This window comes from Theropithecus gelada, chromosome 13 (genome assembly GCF_003255815.1).
Source record: "Theropithecus gelada isolate Dixy chromosome 13, Tgel_1.0, whole genome shotgun sequence".
NCBI lineage: Eukaryota > Metazoa > Chordata > Mammalia > Primates > Cercopithecidae > Theropithecus > Theropithecus gelada.
Window position 1 is genome coordinate 58,054,704 of NC_037681.1, and position 26,031 is coordinate 58,080,734.

At 45.4% G+C, this 26,031-nt stretch overlaps 1 protein-coding gene across 4 annotated transcripts in view; it reads right to left on the reverse strand.

Moving 5' to 3' along the window:
* Positions 1 to 24,084, reverse strand: part of CDC42EP3 (CDC42 effector protein 3) — a 31,744-nt gene extending 7,660 nt beyond the window's left edge. For 2 of the 4 annotated variants that reach the window (XM_025354136.1, XM_025354132.1), the window contains exon 1: positions 22,188 to 24,084. The gene's annotated coding sequence lies outside the window, so the exon portion shown is untranslated. The remainder of the gene's footprint in view (positions 1 to 22,187) is intronic. The other 2 variants (XM_025354133.1, XM_025354134.1) reach the window with 2 other exon arrangements.
* Between the last annotated feature and the right edge of the window lie 1,947 nt (positions 24,085 to 26,031).

Here is a 26,031-nt window from a genome sequence, read left to right on the forward strand (position 1 = left end):
TCTGAGGGTGCAGGGGAGGAGGGCTCAGTCTGCAGGCTTCCTGGCTGGGCACCTACCAGGGAGCACGATGCTGGTCAAGTCCCAGCCTTTGGTCAGTCCTTGCCCAGCCACAGGCACTAGCACCAAGGGCCTCAACCAGAGGCTCGCGCGTCTTGAAGCTGGGCTTCATGTCAGTGGCATGGAGGCAAAGGTTGGAGGGAAGCAGCAAAAAATAAAAAGGTAAGAAAAGGGTTGGTGGGGAGGCTACCTAAGCTGTAGTGAGATTCTGGTGAGTGGGAGATACTAGAGAAGATGCCTTCAGAGGCATTTTGCTTTCTTTCTACAAATATTTACATCATATTTACTGCATGATGGGGCATAGGCTTCTAAGACTGTAGAAAAAATAATTTGAACTGAATTTCTACTATGTGCCAATCCTAAGAGCTCCCAAATACTTTGAAAGTTAAAACAAAGTTTTGGGCAAAATGTCAGTTTTACAACTCTAGGTATGTTGACGTTTGTGCTGCTGGGAGAGTATCTGGCAGCTCTGATCTAGTCCCCCTATCGCATCTGTTCTCTTTTCTCCCCAGCTCAGGGGCAAACATGCCTGATCCCAGCAGAGGCAATCCAATGTTGATAATCCAATGCCCATAATTTCTTGAACTGACCACTTCCTCCTCTCCTTTCTGAACATTCTGGGCTAAGTCCATGCAACTTGATCAGTTTTCCCTTCTGCTTCCTGGGTTCACTGCTCTTTCAGAATCTTTGCCAATTACTTATGCAGAAACCTAATGGAATAGTTTCTTCCCTGGCAAGAAGTGGCTGCTCCTGGAGAGGGTATGAGCATCTCCTGGGTACCAGCAGCACTTAATACAAGTCAGTATTTGTTGAGGACTTCTCTATGTACCGAGCATTGTTCCAACCCCTGACATGGACTAGCTGAGGAAACCATGAAGCTGTTACTGTTACTATCCCCATTTTACAAATGGATCACTACGGAAGAACTGATGTCTGGCCACTGCCAAGGCTGCATGGCTACCAAGCACGAAGCCACATGTCTGGGCTCTGAGCTTTGAGGTCTTGACGTGACATTTAATGAGTACCCTCCTGGGAATTCTGTCTGCTCCCAAATTACGAAAGGGGTGCATTCCAAAGCCTGTTTAAAACACAAATGTGTGGCAATGTGCTGGGCTGATGAGGATGGGAAACAGGCCCTGCATACACTGACAGTTGAAGTACGAACAGGTCCAAACTCGGTAGAGGCAGTGAGGCAATATCTATCAAAACTGCAAATCATATGCCCTCTGACCTCAGACGGCACTTACAGGGATTTACCCAACTCAACTTGTTACATCATATGTAAGAAATAACAAGGCTGTTCAAACCAGCACAGTTTATAACAGTCAAGAGTTGGAAACAACCTAATTGTCCACCTATAGAGGACTGGTTCAATTAAGTGCATCCATACAAATAAATACTATTCAGATCTAACAAAGAATGAAGAAGCGCTTAATATGCTCATCCGAGAAGAGCTCAAAGATGTACATCATCAAAGGAAAAAAAAAGAGGGGCAAATGCGTCTATTTATATTTGTACTGGCTTATCTACAAAGTATTTCTGGAAACACACAATAATAGTGACTGCCCACAGAGAGGCGAAGTAGATGGAGGGGGAACAGGGTGGCAAATAAATTTTTCACTATCCTTTTATGATTTTGGATTTTCAAATCATGTGAATGAATTGGCTATTTTTTTAAAAATCACAAATGTGTATGCAGGGCTCAGATTAGGCTTTCTTGGAGAGCCAATTTTATACATGGCTGTTAGGTCCTGAAAAGCCTACTAGGAGTTACTGATCATAACACAAACATCAGGAAAATGTGTCCAAAAGCATCTGCAATGGCAGTGTGTGGGTATATGAAGACTTCACAAAAGGCCTGAGCCATGTCTCCCCTGAGCTTGGCTATGGGACAGATCACTTTTTCCTTCTGTGATCAGGCTTTCACCAAAGAGGCAGCACGGATCTGTACTTTGTAAAAGGGAAGAGATCTCAGAAGAGAAACATTTGTAGTCAGAAGGGAAAGTGAGAAAATCCAACAGGTGGGAGAGGATGCAGGAGAAGCTGCAGGCCAGGGCACGTGCGAGGAGGGAAGTGCAGGCAGGTGCAGTTGCCTGGGCCCATGAGGACAGCTGCTTGTGCAAGGGTGACTAGTGACACACAGATAACCTTTGATGATGGAATGGGCCTAAATGCCATGACATGAAATCCTATCCCTCCTCTTTTATTTATTTATTTTTTTTGAGACAGAGTCTCACTCTATCGCCTAGGCTGGAGTGCAGTGGCGCAATCTTGGCTCACTGCAAGCTCTGCGTCCCAGGTTCACGCCATTCTCCTGCCTCAGCCTCCCGAGTAGCTGGGACTACAGGCGCCCGCCACCACGTCCAACTAATTTTTTATATCTTTTAGTAGAGATGGGGTTTCACTGTGTTAGCCAGGATGGTCTCAATCTCCTGACCTTGTGATCCACCCACCTCAGCCTTCCAAAGTGCTGGGATTACAGGTGTGAGCCACCATGCCCGGCCTCCCTCCTCATCATTTTAAGAAGACACCTGGGTTCCAAGAGACAGCTGGTGGATGACCAACACATCAGAACAGTCAGCATGAGTCAGGGGAACCCCAGGGCTCTGCCTTCTGCCCAGAAGGAAGGACCTGCTTGGAGGAAGGGATGTTGGGAAAAGAGAAAAGGAAGAGCTAAACAGGAAGGGCTTACAGGCCGGAAGAGAATTACCAGACTACAACTAGGGAGCGGGTCCTCCTGGGTGTTCCACAACCCAGATGAGAGAATTTTAGCTTTCTGTCTCAGTTAAAACTCTAACACCAGCATTAACCTGTGGGTACTGAGCCATCTGAGGGTGCTGGGTGCACTCACTTGTGTCTGTCCTCGTCTTGAACCCCTTTCCTGCAACCAAGGGTCAAGTCACTTGGTCATCCAGGCTGGAGTGCAGTGGCACGATCACAGCTCACTGCAGTGCCGAACCCCTGGGCTCAAGCCATCCTCCTGCCCCAGCATCCTAAGTAGCTGAGACTACAGGTGCACAACACCATTCCCAGCTAATTAAAAAAAATTTTTTTTTAGAACAGGGTCTTGCCATGTTGCCCAGGCTAGTCTTGAACTCCTGGCCTCAAGTGATCCTCCTGCCTCAGCCTTCCGAGTAGCTAGGATTACAGATGAGCCTCACCATGCCTGACTCTCTAGTTTTCTTGCATTTTTCTACACCCACTCTCTTACCTAAATCTTAAAAGACAGACAGAAAGGTTCTTATAGGTAGCCCTTCCTCAAAAACCTTGACCCTGAAATTTGAACTTTCCACAATTATTCCTGGTTTCTTTCTAGTTCCACAAATGTTCTTCTAGTTCTTGGATCACGGTTTGCTCCTCTTTCCCTTCGTAGATGATGTGGGATATAATATTCATCTCAGAAATTAGATTCCTTTAAAAAATGCTCTAGTTCCTGGGGCATTAGAAAGAAAAGATTTGCCAACAAAAGTGTTCGGCTTGCCAGTCAGTCGTGGCAGGTCAGAGAGAACATGTGGCAAGCAGACAGGTGGGCACAATGCTGCTGAGAACGGACATGCTCCCTTACAGGTTTTCTGAGAAATCCAAGGGTTTCAATATACAAAAGGACCTGAGAGGAAGCTATGGCCATGGTTTTGATAAGGAAGACAGCAGGGTTGCACTAGGCTAGACAATTCTGGTTTCTTGTGACTGACTGAAGTGTAAATGACAGTGATAATAATAGAAATAATCACAGCAGTAATAAACAATTCAGTTAAGAAAAAAACTGAAGCTGTGCTTTGCTTCATTTCTTACCATCCTTTTGGCAAACAGAATGATGCTGAAAATACCAAAACAGGGCAGCAGCCAGGAGGAGGAGAAAATCAAGGGGTTATAAAAAATGACAGATAGAAAAATCAGTTCCTAAGTTACTTAGAGTTGACGCACTGGCAACTTACAGGACTGTGAAAAGAACAAAGGGGTTGGGATATTTTAAAAATTCCATTTATTTTAAAGGAATGTTTGGTTTGCCTACTAATTGTTTTTAGATTAATTCTTAGTGGAGAGAAAGAATAAAAAAAAATTTGCATCCTGCAAAACAGGTTGCAGTGTTAATTTAAAACACACGTGTATAAAAACAGGGGCAGGTGGGGTGAGGGGTGCTACTGTCTCCAGGGACCTGAGGCTCTGTTCTTTTCTCCTCCTTGCAGGAAGTGAGCCTGCATCCGACTTCCCCTTTCTGGCTTGGTTGTCACATCCTTCAAGGACATTCCAGCTTCTGATCACTTTTCACTTTGCCTCAGCATAGTCGCATCGATGCAGCCAGCCACGGCACCACTGCACCATCTGAGCCCCATGCCGGAGTATCCAGTGACTCCCCCTGCATGTTGGAACCAACAGTCCTAGGGGAGGATGACAACTCGGCCAAGTACCCTCCGCCACTTCCCTACCCCCAACCATCTGTGGGCTATGTCTCTCTGCTACCAACCAGAAGATAATTCCACGGTGCCAAGCGCCTAGAACATGATCCTGGACTCCACATTTAGAAGGGATAAAGGCTACCTGGAACATGTCCCTGCATGTTCAGAGCAGGGCAAATGGGAGGAGGTGAAGGAGCTCGGTCGGGACATGTGAGAAGAGGCTGAAGGAATAGAGCAGCTGAAAGAAAACTCATAGAAAGAAAACTAATCTTAAAGGATCTGAAGGATTCATTTAATTGTAATGAAAAAGGAATTAACTTGTTCTGCGAGGCCCTAGAGCTAAGCAGAAACTACAAGGAAACAGTTTTTGGCTCCTCTGAGTAACAACTCAGGTTTCTCAAAAGATGGAATGGGCTGTGGTAGGGAGGGGACAGCAAGTATGGCCATGGGATGAGGCTCTCACAGAGGCGAGGGCGGATACCCTGCACCTCCCCGACAGTGCGTGAAGGGAGGTGTTCACGTTCCCATTTACTCTGAGTTTCCTATATGGGAACATGATCACTGCCAATTTCCTTATGGTCCCAAGTCACTTTCCCATAGGAAAATGCACACAGACTTTCCCTTGAAAAGGCCTTCTGTTGGAACGTGGCAGTCTTCTCACTAATTTAGAAATGACCGGCCAATCTTTGGGATCAGAAACACTAAAATATTTCTACAACATGGGCGCTCACATCAATCCTTTCAGCAACCTCTGTAGGAGTGCTTCTCCGAATAATTTTAAAATCAAAGGGGAAAAAACCCCATGGTGTTAGATTTTCATTTAAGTTCAATGTTTAATATCTAAGGCGAAAATCAGTGTAACCAGAAGCCCCCAGTAACCAGCATCCCGAAGGGGATGTTTTTCATAGTTTCAGTCTGTTTAACTCCACCCATTTGAGAAGATAAGATGCCTTTTCTATGTTTAGATTCTTACCCTCTCCCCATATCATCTACACTGAGGACATAGCTCTAAGCTTCAGACTATGAAACTCTATTAGCCGGCTCCCCAGCTGCTGAGCTCTGTTATGCAAATGAACTTAGCCAGAATGAGCAGGCGGTATTTTACAGACCCATTTAAAGTCTGATACATCTCACCTTCCATGATTTTAAAGGGACTTTTTGTTTGTGATTCAGCTACAGCTTGAATTCATTGTTCTTTTACCACCCTGATTATATACAGACCCACAAACACCATATGTGAGACTCAGTGCTAATTTGTGTACACGTCTCACTTTTATGGGATCTAATTTGAAAGATCTTTTAGAAGCAAAATTGGAAGACAGAAGGTCCACCTCACATAGTACCAAGTCTGCACTTTTGAACAGAGGCCATTAGGGCCTTTTTTCCTATAAAAATGAGTTACTGGGGAAGAGTCAACGTGGACATTGATCTCCGGCAGTTACAACAAGGCAGGAGGAGGGCAAGTCCTCTCATGCCTGCTTCATTTATCAGGATGTGTTTTGCATGGCACCAGGGCTGGTGAGGAGCACCCAGGCAGGCACTCTAGTTTCACCCATGTGAATCTCTGATAAGGCCATTGCTGCGAACTGCTCACGTGCTTCCATAACTAATGGATCTGACTTGGTCTGTGATGCTGTAAGGACAATATCAATACAGGAAAAGAACTTGACTCTGAAGTTTTCAGCAATATTCTGCCAGGATATTCATTCTAATCTCTGCTCAAAAGCAAGGAACGTGCTTAAGTTGCTCACAAAATAACTATTAATATTTAAGTCAGCAATTATTCGATGCAGTACTCCAGTTCTGGTAATGGTAATTTCAAATGATCCCAAATAATAAGCTGACAACGTCCAGAAATTCAGATTATGGTCATTTGACCCATACTACCTCAGAGAGCAAAGTTCCTAACCATTTGCCTTTATGCCATATTCTCAAGTTTAGGCCCCTTGAATATTCTAGTTCTCTGATGGGGTAAAGGGACAAATACAGGACTTCCATGCTATTCTGTCACCCTGCTAGGGCTGTCTACAATAATCCATGTTCCTTGGATGGGCTGAAACATGGGTCTTCTGTATGATACCAGCACTGGCTATATGTGGAATCTGGTGGTCGTCATTCTACTCGCAACCTACTTCCACTGCCAACATCCTTGTGTTATTTGTATACGTGTTAGTACACATATTTGCTGAATGATTTCCCTCTGACTAGGCTGAAAGCTCTTCTGTGAGCATGAACTTATTCATCTTTTTGCCTGCCACAACACATGGCCCACAGGAAACTTTAAATTCACAAGTGTTAAATCCATAACCCCTGCTAGACTTTCCATCATGAGAGCCAGGTTGACTTGCTCCCGGGGGCCAAACCCTAGAGCAAGTCTACGGAGGCTCTCTGGAAACTGACAAATCTGAAAGGCTTTGTTCTCTAAAGAATTTACACCTGTAAAGAGTAATAGCTAGCATGAGTGCTTTCTGTGGGCCAGGCAGGCATGTAATGCTCAGAGCATACCTCTTAGGAAGCAGTCTTAGATGAAGCCTGTGTCTCTGGTCAATCACCCAAAATGTAGAGGAGCTAGGATTCCAGCCATAGCTGCATTCTGTAGCCACTGCCGATTTGACAACTCGAGGACTGCCAACCTGAAGACTACGTATCTTGAAGTCTGACAGCACCGAGAGGAAATGACACACCAAGAGCTCAACACTGAAGAGAGGTGGAGATGCTAACCTGACCACGTCAGAAGCCAAGAATGAGTAGAAAGGGTCCTAGACAACGGTCCCTCCATCTCTAACTCACTAGGACTTTTGGCTATTGTCAAAAAGAATCTCAAAAGGGATTTGACTTTGTGGTAAACGTCAAAGGATTAGAATTCTTTGGGTATATACCGAGTTAATGGGTGCAGCACACCAACATGGCACATGTAACAAACCTATACATTGTGCACATGTACCCTAGAACTTAAAGTATAATAATAAAGATTAGAATTGTAAAGTAACAAAGGCCCCCTGATCCTCGACGAGAAAAACAAACATCCTGTTCTTAGAAAATCGTGTTAAGTGCGGTTCATTCTTTTCCCAGAGGAAGCCCATTGCATGCAACAGTGAACAATCACAGCTTTCACTGGGACAATAGCTCCCGAGCTTCCTAACTGACACTGCATTTCCCTCCTAACCTGAAACTAAGAACCTTGTGTTCCCTACATGGAAAGCTCTCCCACCTTCTTACCATCAGCCTCTATTCACAACATCCTCTGAGACCTGCTCCAGACTCATTTCCTTCCTGGAGGAAGTCTACTCCAATGTACCTCACGTAATCCAGCCTTGCTACTGCTTTGCTTGGGGGGTTTCTTAGGGGTTGTGGAGGGCTTGTATTACGTGATTTGTTGTTTTCCTGTTTTGTGGTTTTCATGCCTGCTATTTCCAGGTGGGTGGTGAGCTCAAGAATAATAAGGTAAGCAAAAGGGCTATAAATGAGTGCTACTGTTGAGAAAACTTCCCTCCTCTTTATGCTGAGCCACTTACAGAGCCTCCTCTTGAGCTGGGGACACAGAAGACCCTCAAATTTTACTGAATAAGCTCTTCTAGTTTTCTTTCTGACCATCTCTTAAGTCAAGGGTCTACAAGCTACAGGTAGGCCAAATCCGGCCCTCTGCCTGTTTTTATAGATAAAGTTTTATTAGAACACACCTATGCCTATTCATTTATGTACTGTCTACAGCTCAGTGGGGTTCTTAACTGAGGGTGATTTTTGTTCCCTATGCAATATTTGGCAACGTCTGGGAATATTGTTGATTTTCATGACTGGGGGTGGTGTGCTCCTGGCATCTGGTGGGTAGAAGCCAGGAATGCTGCTCAACATCCTCCAGTGCACAGGACAACTCCCCAAAGCAAAGAATTATCTGGCCTCAAATCTCAGTAGTGCTGAAGTTGGGAAATCCCAGTAAAGGTGTTTTTTTGCTCTATCAGGTCAGAGTTGAGTAATCTGTGACAGAGACTGTATGTGGCTCTCAAAGCCCAAAATATTAACTGAGCCCTTACAGAAGAAGTTTGAACCCGTCTTAAATGTTGGCATTTTCATAGGGTTGGATGGCTGCTGCCCATCCCCTGCTCCTCAACAATTCCCCCGGCAATCACAAACCACCTCTGTGGATAACTTCCAAATCAGTACCTTCAACCCACATGCATCTACTTAAGTCCAGACCAGTGCTACCCAAAGTGGGTTCATGCAGTCCATGATGAGATAAGTACAGAAGCTGAAAGCAAGATCTTTTTGACATTGCCATAACATCAAACATGTGACCAATGGATTTTTTCTTACTGAACAGGCCATTGACAAGTTTGGGAGCTGTATGCTGTTGACCTTGCATGGGGGTTGTGTGTGGCCCAAGCTCCATATTCCTTGTGCACAGTAGTACTGTACAATGGATTGGAAATGGAAACAAAAAGACAGTGGCCCTTCCCAGAGAGTTTGAGAAGCAGTGGCCTTTTCCTTCCTTTATATTCCAGATCTCTCTACTTTGCTTCCCTCAGATACTCATAAACCTTGTCCCAGACGGGATTTGCCATCTTTCTTCCCCCTGCCTGCCCCAGGCATCTGCGTCCCACACTATGTTTTCTTGGTAAATGGCAGAAGTCACTCAATTCCAAAACCCAGCTATCATCCCTTCTCCCCGCCTCCCTCTCTACATCAAGTCCTATAGTCCTATCAGTCTGTTCGGACTGTCTCTCCTCATTCATCATCCCTGCTCCATCAGCCTTACTCCTGGCCCCATGATCTTTCTCCTGCACAAGGACGTTTGCCCTTTACCTACCTCCCTGCCTCCCCGGTCCCTCCACCTTATCTTCCAATCTACACCAGAGTGAGGAACCTAGAATCCTCATGTAACCTTATCACTCTCTGCTTTAAAACCCTTTCAAGGGTTTTAAGGGCAGGCCTGACCCTACAGCCTGGAGATAAGATAAAATAGCTTGTGAAGCCCACCTCAGCAATCTGGGGGGCCTGCCACACTTGCAGCTGAATCTCCTGCCAGTTTCCCATGGCATCCTATGTACACCTCAAACCTAGCAACTATCACACTGGATTGTCATCACTACTTATTTAACTCTTCCCCCACCAGACTATAATCTGGGAGAGAGAACGGAGATCTTCATAGCAGGTACTGAAAAGTTGAATGGATAAACAAATGAGAAAGCTTGAAAGATATTGCTGTGCCTCTTCCTCTTCAACCCTGCCTGCTCTGCTGAAAATGCAAGCTGGAATCTATGATTCTTACGGAAGAAAACAAACATGTAACAAGAAGCTGTCTCCTCTTTTCTTGTGGCAAAGGCTATCTTCCATTTTACCATCTGTAAGCCATTTTAACCTTCCTCTATCCATGCAGGGTAATAGTTTAACAGTGTATCGGTGCAAGCCAGAGTAATTCTACAGGACCATACAGATCTTTGGCAAATATACAGATAAAAAATATAGATCTTAAGGCAAATATTTGTGGACATGCTGTTTGAAAGAGATACGACTCCTATCCCTGACTGCAATGTGCAAATAGTGTCTTAGGTAAGACTCAAGGAAAGTTTGACAATACAGTCCCCTGAATTCAAACTCACTGATTCTACTTAAATCAAACTTAAAGAGGCCCTGGAGCAACAATGAACTTGCTCTTTTCTCGTTTCAAAATGAGATGTGTTAAGGGAGAACTTGGCTCATTTGGCCTAAAATGTACAAGGGAGCCTCAAGAAACTATAATGGACAGTCTACAGGAAAGGGTTGTTTGGAAGATCAATACATAACTGGCACAGATCAGATACATGGGGAAAAATAAACCTATCAAAACATCTGCCAAACCAAACCAAATGAAACACCGATTGTACGGGCCAAGCAAACAGCTAACTCACTGCTGTTCCTGGCCTTAGAGGGGAAAGAGCTGGGCCAAAACTATGAGCCAGTCCTGTAAGACGCAGAAGCCCTGATACACTGGGTACCAGTTACCTTCCTGTAAAATGGAGATAATCATCCCAAACTTTATAATAACCACAGGTTGTCAGAGCCGAGTGTGAAAATCTACAGTGCTATGTAAACACAAGGCAGTATCTTTTCCCCAAATGAGAAACCAGATTGTCTACTGAAATACAGGGTGGAGGGGGAACTATTCTAATTGCCAAAATAAACACTTCTATTTTCTCCTTAAATTTCGCCTGTATCACTCATTAATAAGATGGTTCTTGGCCGGGCGCGGTGGCTCAAGCCTGTAATCCCAGCACTTTGGGAGGCCGAGACGGGCGGATCACGAGGTCAGGAGATCGAGACCATCCTGGCTGACACGGTGAAACCCCGTCTCTACTAAAAAAATACAAAAAACTAGCCGGGCGAGGTGGCGGGCGCCTGTAGTCCCCGCTACTCGGGAGGCTGAGGCAGGAGAATGGTGGGAACCCGGGAGGCGGAGCTTGCAGTGAGCCGAGATCTGGCCACTGCACTCCAGCCTGGGCGGCAGAGCGAGACTCCGTCTCAAAAAAAAAAAAAAAAGATGGTTCCTATTGATCCTGTGGACAGTCTCCACAATTGGAAGGGATTCCTACCACCAGCTTGATGAGAGGTTAATTCCCCTGTCCGTCGGACATAGGGCTGGGGCTATCTTCTCATTCACATCTACATGCATCGGTTATCTCCAGTTGGAGCTCTTCCAGCCTTGGGAACAAATGAGACATCCCTGAGTTGGGAAAATTACGCCAACTGCTATATAGGTCAGATAAAAGCGGTGTTTTAATACCAACTTGGGATCTCTTACAGTAGCCCCTGACCTTAAGACATAAATAAATACAAACAATCTAACATTTTTTTCTCCTAAATTCTCTGGTGACTTACTTACTTTACCTTATGGATGATTTTAAGAGGAAAATCCTTTTACTTCCATTTAAAGTTAATTTTAAGTTCATTTGGTTTTACTTTTTAAAGGAAGCTGAGACCAAAGGGGGGAATATTACCTTCTCTGATTTATTCAACTTCTGTTTTGCCTCTACCTTAAGGTTAAAAAAAAAAAAAAATAGAAAAGTAAATGGAATGAACCTCAAAGTGGCAAGAGCTGGAAGTGATGGGATCTGGAGGGTGTAGGGTTAGGGAGTGGTTAGGGAGTGAGCACAACTAACCCTGTCAAAGGGAAATGGAAGGCCAGACTGGAGCCATAATCACTGGAAGGGACTTCATACCATATGGGAGTCCAGATTTCCAGGCCTGATGAATAAGGAAGAGCCTAAGGTCCTGAAATCACTTGTCTCCTTTTGATCATGAAACCATTTATGAAAACCTTTTGAAAAACTATAGGGAGTAGTATGCATTTATGTATATGTATGTATGTATATTACATATAGTGTGTATACTGTGTGTGTGTATATATATATAGTGAGTGTATATATATATATACACACACACAGGCAAATGATTTGATTTTCCAAAAGGAAGAGACAATTACTTGGTGACTACTATCACATCTATCTTCAGTAAAGGTCTGGGTTTTGAACACTTAAGAGATACATGCTCAGTCCGCACTGATAAAAAGTTCACTGGCACCTTACTTGCTTACGCACATGACACAGTTGCTAGAAGGGTCGATCACTTGTAATCTGCCAATTTCAGCCAAGTCTTAAAGGGATCTTATTGATAGGGCAAGTGACGTGAAAAACACAGAAGATGTACTTATCAATCTAAACTGGAGACCCAGAGGGAGCCTCAATATGCCAATGCCTAACTGGGGTCCAGAATTACCTGGACCGAGAGCTGGGGCTGGATGAAGTCCACAGGAATGAACTGAATGATGATAAACAGAAAGTCCTGCTTTTGGGTTAAAATAAATTCTATAATTCCATTTGCGCAGAATGGGGCAGGCTCTGGCTGCTGGTGCTTATAAACTGGATGGCAAGGCTACTGGGAGCTGACAGCACAAGGAGGTGGCTGAAAAACTCATAGCCATCTGGGAGTCTCTGGATAGACCCCACCAGAACCGGTGATGTGTGAGAGAAGAGAAAAAACAAAAGGGCAGATTGTTATTTTCCTAAATAGTTGATAAGTAGGGCCAATCTCTCTTCTTTCTAACCAAAGAAATTATGTTATTATCTGCTTATATATCAGGCTTAAGATTTTCTTTTCCTTGGCCTAAAAAAAAGTTTGACAGAGAGCTGGGCCTAGGAGGAAGATTCATACTCTGTGTCACTTAAACAATTAAGGCCTTGGTTTTATCATGTCAGAAGGAGACTGGGGCTGAGATAAGGTCCCTTCCATCTGTCAAATGGCAGGGCTCTGTCATTCTATTTGCAGAAACATCTAGCTTCTAGGAAGTTTCCAAAAAAGAAAAAAAAAAGCATTATTTTTAATGAAAGTAAGACTACCCTTAAAATCAAAATACTTTCTACCAGCGAATACAATTTTCATCCTCCTTTCCCATCCTTCCTGGTATTCAATTAAGGGTCCTGGGCCATGCTAGTGACTCCCTTTGGGAGCTTCAGTTTCCCCATCTATGAAGTGCAAACAGCAATGGTGGGAGTCTTCTTAGGTGACACTGAGCATAAAGTGCTTGGCAAAGCACCTGGCAGGCAATGAGCCCAAATCAATGGAAGGGGTAATGTTCATTATTAATTACTCCAAAAAGCTACAGCTGCATAAGGAAGAAGATGAGCTGGAAGCTCATGGTGGGGATTCCTTCTAACCTTACTCCTTTTAGACCTTGGGATCTGGCTGCCTCAACTGATTGTTTTACATATAGTGTGAAAAACTCCCAAATGTTCTGGGTCCAACAGTTTAATTCCCCATTCTGAGAAAGGAACGGAATTTGAAAGAAGTCCCTGCTTTACTCCCTGCACCGCCCCGAGACACATCTCTCTGAAGCTCAAGTAAAGCACCACCATTCCCGGGTGAGCCCACAGGGAATACAAACCAAAGCCCCATCACCAGCATAAACTTTCGCTCAACTTAATAGAAGGCCAAAAATCAACACTCTTTTGGAAGACATTTCATTCTGAAGCCATCTGAGAGCAAGAAACCAGGCTCCAGTTGGTGCTGTGACATGCATAGAGTGAGCCACATGCCTGTCGCCGGTTCAACCCATGAGAAGCCGGCTCTAGAAAGTCTTTCAGTTAGGCGCGGTGGCTCACACCTGCAATCTCAGCACTTGGGGAGGCAGAGGCGGGCAGATCACGAGGTCATGAGATTGAGACCATCCTGGCTAACACGGTGAAACCCCGTCTCTACTAAAAAAAATACAAAAAATTAGCCGGGTGTGGTGGCGGGCGCCTGTAGTCCCAGCTACTCAGGAGACTGAGGCAGGAGAATGGCGTGAACCTGGGAGGCGGAGTTTGAAGTGAGCCGAGATCGTGCCACTGCACTCCAGCCTGGGCGACAGAACGAGACTCTGTCTCAAAAAAAAAAAAAAAAAAGCCTTCTATGTGCCTCCCCAGCCCCTGGCTGGTCCCTCATGTATTCAACAACAAACATCCATGGAGGGCCTACTACGTGCCAGGCACTATTCTAGATGTTAAGGCTGCAGCAATGATGCACTCCACTGTGGAGAGACTGACGCTAATATAACAAATAAATAAATGGCTCACGTTTATTCATTCGTTAATGGCTGGCGAGAGGTCTAGGCACCACTAGGAAACACAAGGACCCTTACTCTGTGCTCTAAGTGGACACATGGGTGCCAAGTTGCCTCAGTCACTCCCAGGGCATGAGAAAGCATTGGTGGCAGTTGCCAATGTCTCCAATGAGATCTTGAGAAGGTTCCAGCAGGGACTTGACCTATTTCCACAGGGCCCTCAGATGACCTCTATCACCACAACCAAATGACTGGGGGTGATTCCCCTTGCATTTGAATGTTCTGTAGCCTGGGAAGGAGTAACTTCACTACAGCAGGACTTAAAAATAAACTAGTGTGATGGTTAATACTGACCGTCAACTTGATTGAAGGATGCAAAGTATTGATCCTGGGTGTGTCTGTGAGGGTGTTGCCAAAGGAGATTAACATTTGAGTCAGTGAACTGGGAGACACCGACCCATCCTCAACCTGGGTGGGCACCATCTAATCAGCTGCCAGTGTGGCTAGGATAAAAGCAGGCAGAGGAACGTGGAAGGACTAGACTTGCTGAGTCTTCTGGCCTTCATCTTTCTCCCGTGCTGGATGCTTCCCGCCCTCACACATCAGACTCCCAAGTTCTTCAGTTTTTGGCTCTTGGACTTACACCAGTGGTTGCCAGGAGGCTCTCAGGCCTTTGGTCACACACTGAAGGCTGCACTGTTGGCTTCCCTACTTTTGAGGTTTTGGGACTCGGACTAACTTCCTTGCTCCTCAGCTTGCAGACGGCCTGTTATGGGATTTCACCTTATGATCACATGAGTCAACATTCCTTAATAAACTCCCCTTGATATATACATCTACCCTATTAGTCCTGTCCCTCTAGAGAACCCTGACTAACACAGCAAGGTAAGTGACAGAGATTTCTGACCTGCCAACAACTTAAAGAGATACGCCGCAGAAAGAATCAGGTAGTATAGCAAGGGCTATACTGCCCACTTTGTCATTAAGTCCTATTGCAGAAAAGATGAATGACAAGATAAATGAGATTCAGCCCCTACCCTGGAGGAGCCAGTAGTCCAATTAGGCAGCCACTCGTGTCAGTCAGGAACATGGACGGAGTTGGAGGCCATTATCCTTAGCAAACTGACACAGGAGCAGAAAACCGAATACCGCACATGCTCACGTGTAAGTGGGAGCTAAATGAGAACAAATGGACACAAAGAGGGGAACGACAGACACTGGGGCCTACTTGCGGGGGAAGAGTGGGAGGAGGGAGAGGATCAGAAAGAATAATGATCAGATACTATGCTTAGTACCTGGGTGATGAAATAATCTGTACATCAAAACCCTGTGACATGAGTTTAGCTATATAACAAACCTGCACATGTAGCCCCGTACCTAAAAGTTAGACCTATTATGGGATTTCACCTTATGATCATGTGAGTCAACACTCCTTAATAAACTCCCCTTTATATATATATATATACACACACACACACAATATATATATATTATTTATATATATATATTTATATATATGATAATCTAAATGTAATAAGTGTTACAATAGGAGAAGGTACAAGACACTAAGGAAATGCCTGTGATAGAAGAAAAAAGAGGAACAGAATCACAATTGAGGGCCAGGAGAGGGCCTAGAGAACATCTACACACTTCTCTGGCCTCCCTTCCCATCCCCATCCTTCCCACTCTGCCATTTTTTTTCACAGGTGATGGGATGGAGCCTGCCCAAAGAAGGGGAAGGATTTGTTTTGTGACTAACCAGCCGGTCAGCCAAAGGCTTAGAGCCTCATCTCCCACTGTGTTAAAATCAATGTTTTAAGTCTGAACTGACCCTTGGCAAAACAAAAGTTTAAAAAAATAAATACAAAGGTTGAGAAATCAAACACATTCTGAATGGCAAAGCCACATTTCACCAAAAATGCCTCTGCTTGTTTTAAAAAATATATGTAGCCTAAATGATTATGATGTATTTGGACAGAAAAGTTCTTTTTCAACTAAACTCATGACAACGATCTATCATTGGCATGATGTGTCTACAAATAGGACCTTCAGGTTGTCACCAGAATGTGACGGATTCCCAAATGTGGAAGCTGTCTAGAGGCCTGACTTTGAAGTTCCCTGCCTTCCATGCTTGCTCAGGCTGCTCTGCCAGAGATCTGTATGGGTCTGTTTTTCAATTCAGAGTCTTATATTATTAGTAGTAAGATAGCTATGCTAATAGGTGCCACTGATCCTGGCTCACTGATTCTAGAGTCAGAGATTATCTGAGATCATCTCCCACCAAATGCCATGTTTTAGGGATGACAACAAGAAAACCCCAAGAGGTCAAGGTTACACAACTGGGTCAGAGCTAAGACCAGAATCTGTATTTTTTAAAATCTCTATTCCTACACACACACACACACATACACACACACACACACACAGACACCCCTTTTGATTGCCCTTACTTAATTCTCCATTAGTTTTATCAGTGTTCACCAGGATCTCCTGGTACATCCTCACGGCTCTCTTTCTGTAACGCCTGTGGTTCTCTAACTAAAATGTCCCTGGGTGGTTTCGGCTCTGTAAGGCACACTGTGGTTATGTAGCTTCTGTCCTGCGTTTGCCAGGCTAGTCCTGCAGCTGCTCAGTGGGCAAAACGATTTGAAAAACTCTGGACACTACCTCCCTGTGGAGATCCACTGTATACACTGGCTTTTTAAATGTTCTGAAAAGTCCTGCAGAAAGGGACCTTCATCAAACTGGGGTCCCACAGAATATTTTTATGCCATTCATGGCTCGAGGTACACTTTAGGTGGTACCCTGTTATCTAATTGCAGGTGTGTGATCTCTGCAACATGGCTTAACAAAGGGCCGAAGGCTAGAAGGCTAATAATTTTATCCAATATGGAAATAAAACCCAATCCACTGAAAATCCTTTTTAAAAAGTTTTAAATTTGGGATTCTAGAATTCTTTTAATTCATGACTTAGGCAAGTAGTAAGGACTAATCAAATACTAGTTTGGAACTCATCAGCTTTCACACAATTTACTTGGCTATTTAGAAATAGTAATCTTTTAAATATCAGTATCATGCTTTGTATTATAAAACTGTATGGTTAAAATTTGAAAACTGCTTTTCTACCAGAGGTATTGTCAAATTCAGTCCATCATCATGTGACTCTGATGAAACTTGGCACTGAAGTATATCGAGGCCAATGAAAGCTTTTTTTTTTTTTTTTTTTTTAAAAAAAGGAAAGAAATGTACCTGACTATTGCTTTAGAACTACATGGCTACTTATTCTGGTTTGTGGGGTATTGTTTTGTTTTGTAGCCTTTAAGGGGTGGGGACAGGAGAAGATTTCAAATGGAATTGGACAGCTCCAAGGCTGTAACCCCTGGCTTTGAGGCTACCTGAGTTACTTCGGGCTGTCCTTTCCAGAACCCTGTTGCAGTCTGAGAAGTCTCTGGAGCTGATCCCCACAGCTAATCACAAACCCAGAGCATCAAAGCAGTGGAGGCCAAGGCAGGCCCTCTGGGTTTTCCGGGGCACCACTCTAGGTTTCAAAGGTTTCCTTGTTCTGTGTTTCTTATCTAGCAGGGCCCACGGCATACGCCGAACTGTAACAGGGCTTGACTTCTGCCATGGACAGAGCCCAGTGCCTTTCTGTTCACCTTACCTGTAGCTCCTCTTCTGCTGAGTTCTTGCAGCAACATCAATAAACATGGACTAAAACGCCCACTGAGTGCCGGGACTGAAGGCCCAGGTACTGTGGTTCCTGCCTTCAAGGAAGGGATTGTCCAGAGGTGGTTACCGGACTCTGCAACCCCTGGCTCTCCAGAATTTTGAAGCAAGCACACGGTCTACACTAGAGCTTCCCTTCATCCCCAGCCCCCAGAAGTCCTTGTCCCTGGCTGTGTCTTGGCTTGCTTTCTCACCATAGAGTCCCACATTTTCACCTAGTAAATATCTTCGTTTATGGCATAAACTGCTTATATTAACCCTAGCAGTGTTCATGCTAGATCCACTTTCATGCCATATATGTGGGATTGAATCATCTTTAATAATAAAATAATTTACACATTGTTCCTCAAGGCTGGCAATTGCTGTCATCTTCAACTGTGAGATACAGGGTGATACGAAATTATTTCCTTGCCAGAGGTCGAAAGTCATAACAAAAATCAGACTTAACAACTTCTCTGCCCCTCCTCCCTGTTGGTGGGGGTGTGGTATTTAGCATAAGGTCAAAAAGACCTGAGTTCAAACCCTGCTTCTGCTATTTAGCTGTGTGACCTTGGCCACATTACTAAACCTTTCTGAGCCTGTGTTCTCATCCGGAAAAGAAGAGCAATATATTATCTGCCTTATCCTCAAAGGATATGTTCTAACACCCCCAGTGGGTGTCTGAACCTTGGACAGTACTGAACCCCATATATACTATGTTTTTTTTTCATACATACATACCTGTGATAACGTATAATTTGTAAAGTAGGCACAGTAAGAGATTAACAATAGAACAATTATAACAATGTAATAAAAATCATATGGATATGGTCTCTTTCTCTCTCTTAAAATGTCCCGTATTCACCTAGTTTCAGACCATGGTTGACTATGGGTAACTGAAACCCTGGAAAGAAAAACCACGGATAAGAGGGGACCACTGTACTGTCTCTCAAAGAATAGTTACGAATATTACATGACAGAACCAGTATTAAGTACCTAGGAAAAAAACAAAAGCAACATTGAAACCTCAACCTTTGATTGTGGCTACTCTGGGACAGGCACTGTTCTGAGTACATAATCTTTTTTTGACTCCTTTAATCCTCAGGGAAATAATATTATCCCCATTTTACAAAGAATAAACTGAGGTAAAGGCGAGGTAACTTGCCCAAAGTCACAAGGTGTTAAGCGCCACAACTAGGACATGTGCCCAGGCAGCCTGACTCAGAGGCTTCAGAAGTTCAAAGTTGGTTTTTTTGTTTTTTTTTTTTTTCCCCATCCCCTTAACCCAAAGACCTGCTGACTTTCATCTAGGATTAGCCACTCATGCCTGCACATATTGTGCTGTTAAACTGCACATGAATGTTTAGGTTTTTCTTTTTTTTCTTTTTTTTTTTTTTTTTTGAGACGGAGTCTTGCTCTGTCGCCCAGGCTGGAGTGCAGTGGCCGGATCTCAGCTCACTGCAAGCTCCGCCTCCCGGGTTCACGCCGTTCTCCTGCCTCAGCCTCCAGAGTAGCTGGGACTACAGGCGTCCGCCACATCGCCCGGCTAGTTTTTTGTTATTTTTTAGTAGAGACGGGGTTTCACCATGTTAGCCAGGATGGTCTCGATCTCCTGACCTCGTGATCCACCCGTCTCGGCCTCCCAAAGTGCTGGGATTACAGGCTTGAGCCACCGCGCCCGGCCAGGTTTTTCTTATTGTACAACTTTGGGTAAGTTATATAACTGGTCTGTCCTCAGTCTCTACACCAGCAAAATGGGGATACGAACGGTTCTTTCATAAGATGATTGCTAGAGACAAATAAGATAATCAAAAGGCTGAGAAGAGTGCTTGACACATAGGACAGGCTCCACTTAGGAAGTGCTTTTAACATCCAAAGTAATGAACAATGCAATATATTAGGAAAATTCTTGGTCTTCTGTGGCTTGGTAAGGCACACAAGATTTTGTGGCTGGCTGAATCCAGTACTTTCAAATGGCTATCCTTGTTCTCTAGCAAACATACTGCATTTAAAAATAGATTGCTCATTCAATCAATAAAAAGAAAAACAGGTTCACAGGATTCTGGTTAGTAAGAAATGAGACTGGATATGGATATACTGAAATGAGGCCTAGATAAAATCAGACTGAAAGCAAGAATCTTAATAATAATAATAATACAATCAGAGCAGTCTTCTTGGAGGTTTTTAGGTTATAAATTATATTCCACCCACTGGATAAATGTTACAGTTAATGGGCAACGAATTTGTGAAAAATCTATGGCCTGGTCAAAAAAAAAAAAAAATCTTTGGGTGATACAGGTTAAAGCAATTTTATCCCCAACACCGTTGAATACCAGGAATTTTATATGTAAAAAAGCACAGCTTTTGTGAGCATGTTGGACATAAAACAAAACACCACATTAAAGGAAAGGCTGGAGGGCAGACAGGGCAAATGAACTCACGTGAGCCCTTCTGCAATCATTGTTACGGCTTTGTATTACTCATCTTGCACCACACTTAAATGTACAATAAAAAGCAAAAAGTGTGCAACACGCATTACTCTATATGCTTTTACTTGTTCCATAGAGATATGCGAAACAATTTCACTGCTCAGATTGAGGGAAAGAGGAGCTCATCTTATTTCAAGCCTGTAGCTGCTGCCACAGCCTCAGCACCACGTTCTAATCATAGACTTCATCATGTAAATCTCTAGCAGATGATACCACTGGAAAACAGAAACTGCCATGGATCCAGAAATGCTTCCAAATTTCTCCTCTAAAGTTCTTATCTGTGAACTCAGAGGCTGACGCTGTCTTATTCAATGGGTGAGGCCCACTGGGAAACCCACATTATTTGGGAGACTATGAAGAACTTTCCACCATTCCTTGACTATACAAACAGCCTTTATCACGTAGTTCATGATACATGAAAATGCTAAATATTTCACAACTACTCCAACTTATTTCTGAGGGTCTAAATCTATTCTGAAAAGGGTGTGCATCACACACCTACCTGTGTAGCTTATTAACTACCAATAAGAACTCACACAAATTGCAGGGGGTATGAAAGAATAGACTTCTGGAACTGTCCAGAAAAGAAGAGAAGGTACATTTTTCCTGGTTTTAAGATGAAAGCTCTTGTGTAAGTTAGAACATTACAGGAGTCGTTTAAATTCTCTTAGGTATACCTTTGGGGCATCATCCCTGGTTCCTGGCGAGTCTTTTTTCTCCCTGTGATGTTAAGAGGAAGTCTCTAAGACTGGCTTTGCTATTAAAATACAGACATCTGCTGCTCTCCTAATTTTTGTTCTTTTTAAATGGGAGTACTCCCCAGAAACTCTTGGATATTGTGGGAACTAAGATCTGGGAGATGGGGACGGAATCTTTGTCTCCCTAACACATTCATCAGTTCCCTCCCTAGAGCCCCCCATACCCTCAGCACACACCAGCAGCCCACTCCTCCAAAGACGCCAGGGCTGGAAAGATTCATGTTGCAATACCCTCCTGACATTCCTCATTTTAATTCGCTCACTTTTTTTTTTTTTTTTTTTTTAAACAAAATGTAATTACTTGACTGTCAGCCTGGGCTGCACTCTGGGGCTTTTACTCCTTTCAACACAGCTGCGCTCCCGGCTTTGATGCTGCTGTCCATGAAGCTTGTCCCAGCCACAGCCTGGCTCTCGGTAATGTAACATTCAAGTGCATATTTATTTTTAAACTGACCTCTCCTAGACTGCACAGTATAAAGGAGATCCTGCCAAAAAATATGCTACTTTCTATTTATAAGATGAAACACATGCCTCCCAAAGTCGGAGGGGGATAGAGTATAATAATTCATAACGAAAAAACGATTGGCCAGATCCACTCGTCCTCACATGTCTGATACTTGTCTGTGTCAAACCACTTAGTTTCAAGGAGAAAGGGAGGAAAACGAAAATCAAAAAACCTTGTAAACGTTTCAGCTGTTCACCGTCAAAAAACAAAAAAGTCAATATCCAGATTTCCAGGTTGGCGCCCCACTAACAATGTCCTCCATTAAGAAAGAGGAGGGCACCGGGCAGGCGATGCCACGGCAGAGCTGTGCGATGCACCCATGTGCGGCCCTGGTACCAATTCACGACGCGAGGGGCGCGGTAGCCAAGTGCGTCTTGTTCTCAGATGGAAAAATGCTATACGCGCCCAGAATGGCTCTGTCAATAGCTCGGAGGGTGCAATGGGGCCGCGCAGCCCCACCCTGAAAAGTGGTGGGCACAAATGGTGGAGCTCTGAGTCCCGGTCATGCCGCCCGCCCCACTCCTGGCTTGCTTTATGTCCCCTTCGGTCCGTTGGACACTAGATGTGAAAGCGATGCCCTCGGTATCCCGGCTCCCTGCTGGTTTCCCAGCCTAACACCAGCGCACGCCAGAAGCGGCCACGGCGCGGGCGGGACAGACTCACAGACAGGTAGAGAGGAAGGAACCCTGGATTACCCAGACTCACCGGCCGCCGCTGAGAATCCCAGCCGCTGCCCCGGGCCTCCCGCGGGCGCACGCAGCCCCGGCCGAGTGTGCGCAGATCCAGCCGAGTCTGCCGGCGCGGTGCCTGCTCACCGCATTATCCGCTCCGAGACAGCGTGAAGGCGCCCCAGGCCGGTGGCCAGGTCTCCGGGCTAACCCCGCGCTGCGGACCCTCGGCCGCGAGAGAAGGTGCGCGCAACTGAGAGCTGGGCGGCCGGACGCGAGGACTGAACCTGCGGAGGGCGGGGCGGCGCGGGGCGGGGCCGGCGGCGCGGGGACGGACTGGGGCGGGGCGGAGGGCACTGGCCCCGGAGCCGACCCTCCCGGCCGCTGTACCTGTGCCCTGGCCCGGGGCCAACCGGCAGCCGGGCGCGCGCGCAGGGGGGGGTCACCATTGGACCCTCGGAGGACAACGGGCGCCCATTGTTACCTCTCCAGCGCTACCCCCCAGTAGGCGACTTCCCTCGGAGAAGATGCCGCTTTCGACTCCCTAAGCACAAAGAAAGGTCGCCGGACGCTCGTTTTAAAGAGGGACCCGGAGGTGCTGCCGCCCGGGTGCACGGGGACAATAGGACTCCGCCCGCACCCCGGACTCCCGCACTAAACCTCGTGCGCCCACCTCTCCCGATCCCAACAGGCCGACCTAGCTGTGCGAAGTTCCAGCGTGGCGGGCGGTGACCGGCAGGGAAGCGAGGCCACCTGAGCGCGCCTCCCCGTTCAGGCCGCAGCTCCCCAGGCCCCTCGCAGCCAGTGCTCTGGTGGGCGCGGAGGGGGAGGGTCGCGTTCTGTCAGTTTCCAGCTCGCTCCCCTTGGAGCTGCAGCCAAAACCCGGAGCGTGGACTTCGCGCCCTGGAGACGCCGGAGCTCCGGGCTCAGCAACTGGGCAAGCGACGAACAGCAGACGCTACAGGTTCTTCTGTCCAGAGGGAGGCGTTTCCTCTCCCTCAGGGTCTTTCAAAAGGATTTGCCTAAAGCTGAAGCAAGCTGGTGGCGGCTGCCCCAGACGCGCGACGAGGCGCAAGTGGCGCAGCTGCCGGCCCGGGAGCGTAAAATTCCGCCCGTGGTGGCACCTGCGCCCGCCGGTCAGCCGGCCACAGCCAGCGCCGCCGCCTGGCGCACCCCTCCCCTCCGCCGGGGCACGAGCGTGAACCGGGTTAATGAATGCTAATTTTCTTAATCGGCCTCCGTCTTTTCCTCCTCCGCGAGTCATCGGCCTAGGGAAGGAGTAGGCGACAGGAAAGGGCGGTTTTTTCCGGCTGGGAGGTCCCAGCCCGCATGATTAGCCTGGGGAGGGGGCTGGGACCCCGGGGAGTCGGATGCTCGGGGCCTGGTCTCTGCCCTGAGACTCTCAGGTTGGATGGAAATCCCGGCACAACGCGGAGAACCTTCCGGGCACCTTGGCTTTGCCGAGACGTATCTAGCTTCAGTCATCACCGCGGCCCTCTAGGTCTGTCTGAAACCCTAGAGGGTGCACCTCAAGCCGATGTTGTAAACCCAGGCTGACTTTAAGGTGAAGTGAAAAGGAAACGGACACAATCTGGAAAGCAAAACACTTGGGTGGGGTGTTAAAAGCTTCAAAGAAAAATAATAGTTGGCAGGTCAAATGGCCATGAGGTTGGAAGTCAAATAAGAAACTCGGCTGAAGTGATGTTAGAAGTTTGACAAGCAAAACAGTCCATGAAGATAAGAGACCCAGCATTGTTTCCCTTCTTCAAAAGACAACTCGTCCAAAGTTTCCTTTGGCAGATACCTGGATTCTACTCCAGATTCCTGAGCATTTTACTTGGGTTTCATATTTCAAAATATATGTTCCATTTGGCACTAATGTATATATTTTATATATTAATTTATTGAAAAAATTAAATGTTGCTGGCCTACTTAGAAAAAGGTATTTTTATAAATATTTATGCATAGTTTTCATTACATATGGTATTTTATAAGCCCAAATAATATGTGTGCATATATGTATGTATAAAATACCACATGAAAAATTCCATTTGAACACATAAAGACATTCCTGACACACATGTCTTGTATGTAATTTTTTTTATGTGATCTATTGTTAGCTGCTGTTAAAAGTACTTTATTTCTACATGGCCAAATAAGTTCTTTACAGTTTGTGCAAATATAGAGTGGCAGGTTGTCTGAAGTGGCAGTTTTATTCTAAAACCTATTTTTACTTTTCTGCATTATCCCTTGCCTTTTAGAGGCTTTCTCTCCCTCTGCCGTTTTTAAATGAGACTTCACTGCTGGACTCTGAACAGTTATCCAGGACCTGCTCATTCAAGGGCCTGGTGGTTTGATTTATCTTGGTTCCGTTGCTGCCTTCCCTCCCCACCCTTCCCCTCCCCTCCTCATCCTTCCCCTCCCCTCCCCTTCCACCCCTGCCTCCCGTCTGTTCCCCTCCCCTCCCCTTCCTTTCCTTTTTTTTTTTCCCAGGGTCTCAAACTCCTGGCCTTAAGTGATCCTTCTGCCTCAGCCTCCGAAAGTGCTGGGATTACAGGCATGAGCCACCACACCCTGTGCCTTATGTTATTTCTTTGTATTGAACATTTTTAGTGAGTAAATGATGCCCTCATAGAGTGAATTATTATTCTAAATGAGTGCATTTCCCGTGTTAACTATAATAGCTTGTAGAGTTGATGGATTTAAGTTTCAATATGTTATGGGACTCTACTACTGGAAGAGAGGAAAAACTTCGCTTCAGAAAGATTTTAGGCGTTTTGAGATTCTGCTGTGAATTTTGGAAAGGTTTAGCCTTAAACATTTGGTGGTAACCTTAGAAGCCTAGTTGAGACTGCTATCTGTAGAACACCTGTGAGGCCCAACAGTGGACTGTTTTTCTATTAGTCCCTACTTGGGAGAAAAGCCAAGTAGTATTGGCGGTGCCCTTGCTGTCCAGAAACCTGTGATCTACCTAAGTGCAGAGAGCAGCTTGCCCGTGTACACAAGCAAATGCTGACCACATTCTAGTCTCTTGCCACCACGTGCGGTCCCAGGACCAGCAGCACCAAGCCTCACTCCAGGGCTACCGAATTGGAATCTTCAGTCTAATGAAATGTGGATAGTTTGCATGCAGATTTAATGTTTGAGAAGCACCTTCCATGAATGCTTGGTGGTTCTCTACCTTTTAAAGCTACAGACTCATTTGAAAATCTCATGGGATTTATGAACACCCTTGGAAAAACATATTGAATGATACACTAAATTTTTCATATGCAGTTTCAGCGTTCCTGTAAATAATCTATCGATGCCGGGGAAGTCCTAGGTTAAGACCCCCTAGTCACAAAGAAGTCACAAAGAAGATTGACTCAGCGTCAGCTGGAGGAGTTAAGAGAAGATTCTCACAGGGGACAGAGCTTAAATTAAACTTGGGGGAATTTGATAGGAAGAGGAGTAAAGAAGAGTATTTCAAGCTGTTGAAATGCAAAGGTAAATGGTCCTGAGAGGGAAAACAGAGAATGTCCATTTTTGTATGTGTTCATGTGAAACCTAATGAGGAGATTGTTGTTTGATAGCAGGCTTTCCTTGCAATTCCTTATCATCACTTGAACATCCAGAAAATGAAGCCAGACTGTGGACTCAGTAGTCATTCCACTTTGGGTGTGCAGGAACCCTATGACGTGGGGGTTTCACGTAAGATCTCATTTCCTACTCTTTTGCTCGCCTCTCACTCTGCTCCAGCCACACTGGCCTTCAGGCTGTTCCAGGCACTCCCGACAACAGAGCCTGGCCCAGTCTGTCTGCGTGGGGCAGTTCTTCCCCAAATCAGCAGAAGGCTCAGTAAGATCTTTATTCAAATAAGACTTCAAGGGAGAGGCTTTCTT